Source organism: Sabethes cyaneus, chromosome 2 (assembly GCF_943734655.1).
Source record: "Sabethes cyaneus chromosome 2, idSabCyanKW18_F2, whole genome shotgun sequence".
Taxonomy (NCBI): domain Eukaryota; kingdom Metazoa; phylum Arthropoda; class Insecta; order Diptera; family Culicidae; genus Sabethes; species Sabethes cyaneus.
In genome coordinates, this window is record NC_071354.1 from 236,513,327 (window position 1) to 236,522,026 (window position 8,700).

Below are 8,700 nucleotides of genomic sequence, written 5' to 3' on the forward strand. Positions count from 1 at the left end.
GGTTCCATGGTGTAACGGTTAGCACTCAGGACTTTGAATCCTGCGATCCGAGTTCAAATCTCGGTGGAACCTGGTTTTTTGTACTGCTTTGAGTTGGTTTCTTTTGTTCAGTGTTGTAGTTTGGTATTGACATTAGCAAGACGATTAAAAAGCGAAAGAATCACTCTACTAAAAAAAATGCCAAACTATGAAAATGACATAAAAAGAAGTATAATGTTAAATATTCACATAAATTTTAGCAATAAAACATCTTATTTATCATTTAAGATAAAAACACGGCAGCGAAATAAATTTTAATGGTAGTTATTTCGTGTCACTTCTACTGACACAAAAACTTAACGATTTACAAATAAATTGAATAAATTGCTGGGAAATTTAATTCCGTACCATAACTTAGTTCCATTGTCATTTCAAAAGATAGCTAACTCATGCACAATTAATGCATATAAAATGAGAGATTACTTCTTTAACAGAGATAAGATTGTGTTGATGACATTTTTTAATGAAAATCAGCGTGTTCCTTCACGACTAATCAAACTATAAATGTATTTTTTAATTTTAATTTAGATTTAGCATTTTAACTTATTTTCTAACTTACAAATTTAGTTTCAGATGCGTTTTACTTCCTCCTGCAGATCAAATCCGTTCGTTCAATACGGCTGCCACGAATCAACCAAACTGTACATAATTTTTAATTAGATTCACTTAGGCTTAATTGTTTCATTTTAACTACTTACTACTGCAATATTTTGAGTAAATTGTTCTCCACTAATTCCTACAGCACTGAATGTGAACGTAACCTGTTCGATGACTCTGCAAGTTGCAACAGTTTGATTTCACTTTGCTTCTAAACTTGCAAATGGTTTGTTTACTTTTCCCTTCTCCTTTTCTTGCGTGTTGCGAAATGCAGCAAAACATTCAACAACGTAAGTTGTGTTGCAACAAACAAACTACACGCTTATTATTTTTCGACAGGGTTGCTTGCTCAGCGATTTCCATCGCAACATGCCCCGGCCCGTGAACCTGGTTCGGTAACTACGTCCGGTTCAGCGTCACCCTTACTGATCTCCAGCACCGCAAGTTTCGCTGTCACTCTCTTCAATAAACCATTATTGGTACGAATCCAGGCCTGCCGTACTCTACCATCGTCCGCAATTATCGGCTCTTCAACGACCCCTCGCACCCAACATTTCCGTTTATCACCGTGCACGTTGAAGACCAAGTCGCCCGCTGCTAAATTCTTCACTTCGCCAAACCACTTCATGCGTTGGTTAATTGTAGGAACATACTCCATTATCCACCTTTTCCACATATCTTCGGCTATTTGCTGTGACCGCTGGTAAGAGTCTTTTAATGCTGCTGCTGGATCGACAGGAGGAGTGTAGAACCTTGGTTCGTTCGGAGCAACTCCACGGAGAAAATGGTTAGAGTTTAAAGCTTCGGAATTATCCGACTCCTTCTCAACGTACGTAAATGGACGGCTGTTGATTATATCTTCCACCTCGGCTATCGCAGTAACGAGAATTTCGTCCGTCAGTCGTCTACCATCGTCAATTTCCCTCAGTATTTCTTTCGTAGAACGGACCAGTCTTTCCCACACTCCCCCCATATGAGGCGAAGCCGGATTGCTCCACCAATTCCTTGCTTGCTCCCCTTAGCTGGTCCAGCTCGACCTTCCATACGCAGAAGACCGTTTTCATCGATTAGGGGAGTTAGTTTGTAGAGTAAAGTAGACTTCTCAATCTGCAACCACCGCCTGGTAGCAAGCTCTGAGTTCTTCAACAGAATTTTCAGTTCATCGTCAAACGCAGCCACCTGTGCCATCCGCATCAACCAGATTTTCGCCCGCTCAAATTCGTTCTGCTTTAACGGTGTACGAGACGTCGGATAGTTGATAGTGTCTCTAACGGTAGACCTTTCAACCTTCTCTTGCTGTTCGGAATGAACCGGAATACGCACGCCATCGTCCTCACTAGGGCCATCCACTTGGATATTCGTGTGACATCTATCACGGGAGCGGGAAGCTGCACATCGTGAACATGCAGATGCGCTCTCAGTTCTTCCTCCGTATCTGAACGCGGTAACTTCTGCTTCGGTCAATCTGCTTCCGGCAGGTATAGAAACTCCGGCCCAATGAACCAAGCGCTCGTCGAACTTACTTCAGGGTCTTTCGTCCACTTCGTAAGCTGGTCTGCGATGTTCATCCGCGTCGGAACCCAGCGCCACTCCGACAGGTTTGTACAGGTAAGTATTTCATCAATACGAAGACCCACGAACTCCTTGTACTTGCGTTGATCCGACCTGATCCACGAACCGCTGCCTGATTTCCAACGAATGGCCGTCTCGTACCGCAGCAACTATTCTGGCTCCTAGCACTGCCGCTTGCAGTTCAAGTCTCGGGACCGATACTGATTTCAGTGGAGCCACCTTCACTCGGCTGGTCACCAACACGCACTGGACTGTTCCTCCTACCACAGCTCGAAAATAGGCCGCACAACTATGAAGCTGGAGGTCCTCAATTTGGTCGGTTACAGCATCTCCGAAGTAATTCCAAGGAATTCTGATGTCTTCAATCATCGGCGGCACTTTCGTCCAACGGATCCACTTCTGGAACGATTCATCGTCGATATCTTCGTCGCACTCGCAGCCGGTCCTCCACAAATCTTGGACCAACATGCGTCCGAAAACGGTGAACGGTGAAAGCAAGTCGTGAGGATCGAACATTGCCATGACACAGCTCAACACGATCCTTCTGGTTGGCCGTTTGACCCAATGGAAACATTGACCGTAAAACTTTCTAATAATGTTATCCATGTACATTGTTGGGTTGTTGTCATGTAGGATTGATGGAAACTCAAATCATGCAACTATATCCGATTCAAAGGACTGCTGGTGAGCTTGTTCTATTTTTATCTATATTAATTTCATTTCATTATATATCATATTATGTATTATTATATTGTTGTGATAAATTCATTATATGCATTATATGATAAATTCATGAATACAGAGGCATCATATGAGTGCAAGACTGGAGGATAGAGTGAGGAGTCAAACGGAATCACTAGGAGGAAACTCCTGAAGATCTGAAACAGTATTTATGTTGCACTCTTCGAACAAACAAACCATCACGTGGGTTAAAGCTGGTGCAGCGAAATTGATTGTTACATGGAAGGATTATCTTTTAATGCCGGAATACGCACAAGTGTCTCTGCTTGTGGGTCCGCCCAATCCCTTTTGGCCCTTCTACAACAGCTTTAGTGTGAAATTCTTTTGACAATCAAATTTGGATCTACTGTAAGTCTACCCACATAGACTGGCAGGACCTTGAACTGATGGTGGATTCCCCCCCCCCCCCCCCTTACATACAAACATACATGATAGCCCCCGATCTCCCCACCGCATTCGAGTCATTCCCGCTAGCGAACAACGGTCGTCCCGGTCCTGCGTCTTCCAATTCGCTGCTGATTTACTAACAGAACGTACGTGGACTTCGAATCAAAATAGATGATTGGAACAGAGTCGAACTTCGATATAATCGTTTAAGCGAAAACCTGGCTTGACGGGAAGACGCACTCGTAACAGCTGTTCGGGAGTGCATTTTCCGTTTTTAGAAGTGATCGTAATTAGCAGAACAGCAGAAAATCCCGCGATGGTTGGGTGATGCTCGCTATCTCTAATAAGTTGTGTTACTCCATCAACCTATCTGCGATTTACGAGACAGTTCAGCATCTATGAGTGTCGAATGACGTAGCGCTGCTGTTCGCTGATTACAACTAGTCCGGTTTAGTTTGGATTGTCCCTGTAAACGGTTGAACTAGCACCGGCTCTCAACGCTGCCACGCTTTCGCAGCTTGTCTTGCAAACAAACTATAGAAAGTTTCACTTACGTTTTCTGTACACAAGAAGTGATAAGCGCAACATTTAAAACTATCGAGGAATTACAGCGTTACGCTCCAGCTCTAAGGTCATGTATAAATGTATAAGGTCATGAGATAATCATGAACGAGGCTTTGTTCACTAGCTATCATGCAGTGATACAGGCCCAAAAGCAGTGTTTGATCGTGTAAATCACGCTTTCCTCATTGCAAGGCTTGAGCTTGAGAAACTGGGAATCCAGCAACCGTGGGCACCGGTCTGCAACAGAGGAGCAACCATGAACGACTGCTCTTTTCTCTTTTTGTAGATTCACTGTCAGTTCTCCCTGCCACATGGGTTACCGGAGCCGGAGTAGCTCTTGCCGTATCAAAAGTTCCTGTCCGTTGTACTCGGTCTAGGGCTGTTCGTCACCAACTCGTTAAGCGTCGCGACACACCCATAGTCTAGACACAGTCTAGTACGTTGGGCCCCATTGATCTTGGTGCCAGTGGGGTTCTTGAAGAGAACGGATTTTATCGCATTTTGTCCCGGCATGTTTGCGGCGTGGCCTATCCAACGTAGTCTCCCAACTTTCGCCTACAGCTCGTGGTTCATACACTTACGCCACTCTCCGCTTTGCGTTTGCACTCCGCCAAAAATAGCTGGCAACGCCTTTCTTTCGTTCAAAAACGGCATGGGAGAGGCGAACGTTATTTTCTATGGAACTCCTTCCTACCATATATTTGGTTTTCGACGCATTGACTTGTAATCCAATTCTCCTAGTGTCCGTTCTTATTCTGGTGTAGATTGCCTTGCCTGATCCAACGTTTCTAGCACTGCACTCGTGTGCTAATTGCATTGCATTGATAGTGTTTGTGATATTGATAGTGAACAGAATTTAGATCGGATGTTCGATTCCGAAGATATGGCCCCAACAAGTTCCAGAACATAGAAGCATTTTGAATCATAACAAACCCGACACCTCTAAGTTTCTAAATTGAACTAAAATATAACTCGAAATAACATAAGTAGTTCATTCGTTGTCATATAAAGTGTACAGAATTCATTGGTCACAACTGGACACGCTACGGGAGCATTCCGGATACATCGAGGAAAGCGACCAGTTTCTAAGAAAAGGCTCGGAAAAGATTTCAGTCCAAACAGCTCAAAGAAAAGTTTAAAAACAATTCAATTGAGTGATACATTTTCTTTGCATCCATTTTAAAAAATCGCAGAAATTACGCAATTCAATCTTCGTGGATCAAGGTATGCTGTGACTGTTACGCGTTTATTTTTATTTTTGCTTCAGTAGTTTTTCTATGTGCTAAGTTCAAGCGTGGAAAATCACAATGGTTTGAGTGGTTCATAGTGATTTTGAGGTTAGATACGAAGTGCGTGGAAATTTTCCGAAAAAGTTCAACGAAAGTTAACTGCAAGCACTTTAGGTCGAAGACGACACTCACACGCAACCATAATTCGCGGATCAATTGACCATAGCTCAAGATTGAAGGCACAAAAGGAAGTCAGTTCTCCATAGAACTGAGACTGGCGATGGAAAGTGGATTTATTTTGGGAATCATAAGCGTTAAATAGCTCGGATAAGCCCAAAGGTAGAGCACGATATTTATGAGCGGAAAAAGAAATTTATTAAAAATATCTAGACTAATCGGCCATGATCGGACATTCACCAACTCCAACATGCACTGATTTCGCACTGGCTCACATTTCCCTAGCACCTAAACTTAAACTGTTCGTTGTTGATTGGCACTAAGATGCAACGGAACTGACATCCGGAGCGCAGCTGCGCCGACCGCTCGCCCGAAGGGCAGCGAAAGTAATTTAACATATGCATTAAATTGATGCCGTAAATATTTCGAATGTAAGTAAAACGATTCATTACATTGCCTTTTTTTGGCAGCGACCAATTGGCACGGGTTTTTATTTTCGCGTTTCATTCCTCCTCCTTGCCTGTCGGTCGGTGCTGTCCAATGTGGAAATGACACCGATTTCATGTGTTTTTTGCTTTAATCTGATTGTTTTGTCCTGTCCCGTCCCGTTGCGTCGTGCGGTTGTGTACTTTCTCCTGATTTTGCATGAATAATCAATTTTTGGCAAACCGAGGCGAGACGTCCTCTGTAAAATTAAACTTTCTTTCAGTTCAGGACAATCGTCCAACTGAGAGTGGTACGACAGGTACAGTCTGTAAAGCAGTCAGTGATCTGATTTTAATTTATGAGAAGCTACCTCCGGAAATATCTACACGTGTTTTGTTGCTGGAGGCAGCTGATCAGGCAGAAAACCGACAAACAACTGCTCATCCCGTTCAGGTTTTAAGCCTAAAAGGGAGCCTTTTAAAACAATGAGGATTTGGGAGATTTGCATATATTTTCAAATTGTTTGCGCTATTGTCGTTTCGAGCGGTCGGCAGCAATTCAAAGGCGATTATTAGACGATCCGGAGTGTCCGGTCTCTGGCCGTATGCAGGTGTCTGTGGATTGCTACCTGTGTCGAACGACGCAGGTGTTGCACTCTATCAATAGATGCTAAATTGAAGGAAGCATCAGATAACAATAAAACTTCACGGAAAATTAAGCTTCCGTTGGTGATTAGGTTATTTCAGGGAATACCCAAAAATAGATATGTTCATTTGGATTATTTTTGTCTTCAGTAGAATGGTTCTTAACTTAAAAAATTCATATATTCTGCCGCTGTTACACAATTTGAGTCAGGTTTTGTTTTACCTTTCTTACAGCAAACATCTACAGAAAAGTTTAAATGCGCCACCACCAAGCCCGGCCGAAATGGCGTGAAATTCGGACCATTAGCCAGCCTAATCGTTACGTATTGCTCTGACTGTCTATACGTATTTCCCCAACACCGAACTAAGCAGAGATATGCTATTCGCTACCAACCGACCGACGACACGGTGGTGCACCGAAACAAGAAGGAATGAAAAGTCCCTCCCGTCGCCATCGTCGTCGTCGTGAACAAGAGCCGTGTTTGTTTTCCGTACAAATTTCCGCGCCGCAACCTCCTCTCGGGCTCGGTGCCAGGCAGGGAGAAGAAATAAATTGTCCATGTCATTGGACTGCGAGGTTTCCGTTTGTCCTGCGCCTGAGTTAAATCTCGCGCAGTCGCCTAGGAATTTATGAATGAGCACTTGTTTTCTGAAGCCCATGCAGAGTTGCCCTCGCCGGAGGTTGTGTGTGGCACTGCACGGCACTGACTGGCGTGGTGTGGCACCAAGAGACCATAGGAGAAAGACAGAAGGAGGACAACAAAAAAAACTGTCGCTTGTAGTGAATGGTTAAGATATGTTAGAACATGGGTTAAACGTAATTAGATATCACAAGTGGTACGTGGGTTGTAGAAACGGATAGAAATAGTCGAGGCGTGTTCCTACGCTGGTTGAAAAATAATAAATGCAAAAAAGTTGGACCTCCTTCGAGCCGGATTTGAACCAGCGACCTATGGATCACTGCTGCTGCTAACTAACACACGTTCGAATCAGTTCCACTCTACAGTCCACCGCTCTACCAACTGAGCTATCGAAGGTTGTGACGAACGTCTTGACGGGAGATAAGCAAGCTAAGTAAGTCGACTAATAAAACAAACCACGCTTCTGTTGGTGATACTTTCTCAACCGCAACTGTAGTAGGTACGTACCGGTTTGATCAAGGTGCTACTGCAGCTACCAGCAACTAAGACAAGCGACACGACAGCGCCACCAACGAGGAGGTAATTAGTGAAAATTGATCTGCGAACATTATTTTCTATTTCTCATGCAAAACACCGACCGAGCGGACACCGACAGCAGCTTGACTTACGGGGGTCCGATGAAGAAAAGTGAGCAAATTAACTGCTACTGGCGTAATTTACGATGCCTATCCTATTTATGCTGGGCTGCGCTGGTTTCTTCTCTCCTACTGTGCAGCAGAGACAGACAGACAGAGCGAACCTTTTGGGTGAATGTTGACAGCGGTTGCCGAGTGCCTGCCGATCGACGGGCGCAGGTTACTATGTTTGATATGGATACTATGTTTGCAGCAGCAGGACAGCGTTTGTGTGCGGGATTTCATTATGATTGACGTTTGAGGAGTAGTATGTCTAGCTTACTTTGTGAATAGGTCCTATCAGGTAAATGTAAAAAACATCATCCGCGAGGTTCGTTAATATTTAGCTGATGGGACCTGGCCAAAGATCAAGCCTGATATATTTCTGGAGCTCACTTTTTGCCATAGGCTAAATAGAAATACTGTTTCCAATACTTTGCTTGCAGTGATGATGAATGGTTCTTGGGTCAGTTGTTCATTTTTCAATGCTTGTTTTTGTAATTAATCTGTGTGACGAAATCTCGACTAAAGTCACCTAGCGTTGTGGTTTTGTGGTTGCGTTTAACTGTCGTACGAATATGAAATCAGTGCTTCGCCTTAAAGCTTAGGTCGAGTACTACAAACTTCTATTGGTGCCGCTTGTGCCCAACCACCCAAATGAGAGTATGGCAATCATACGTTTCATGTGTTTCGCGTTCGCTGTAGGCTTGATACACGTACACTTTTTTGTGTTAGTATATAAACACATGATTTCTTCAGCAAAATTCTAGAAAATATAAAGGCAAACAACTTTGTTTTTTTTTGTATGTCAGAAGGGCATTGGGTTAAAAGGCCACTGCGACAGTCTTAATGATCGTCTTTTGTGGCAGGCAAGTTACAACTTTGTTAAAGAAATGATATTTTTATCTCCATTGAGTGCAGAGCTATAGAGCATTTTCTTTGGAAATTCTTTAAAAATAAGCTTTTCATAATTAGCTTATGTTGGTTGCATTTTACAATAATATATGGT

General features: G+C 43.3%; 2 non-coding genes across 2 annotated transcripts; one reads left to right on the forward strand and one right to left on the reverse strand.

The window, feature by feature from the left end:
• Trnaq-uug (transfer RNA glutamine (anticodon UUG)) lies at positions 1–72 on the forward strand. Its single transcript has one exon. It is a non-coding gene; the product is annotated as a tRNA-Gln (tRNA).
• Positions 73–7,298: 7,226 nt separating this feature from the next.
• Trnay-gua (transfer RNA tyrosine (anticodon GUA)) lies at positions 7,299–7,413 on the reverse strand. The gene is made up of 2 exons: positions 7,377–7,413; positions 7,299–7,334 (listed from the first exon to the last, which is right to left on the reverse strand). It is a non-coding gene; the product is annotated as a tRNA-Tyr (tRNA).
• Between the last annotated feature and the right edge of the window lie 1,287 nt (positions 7,414–8,700).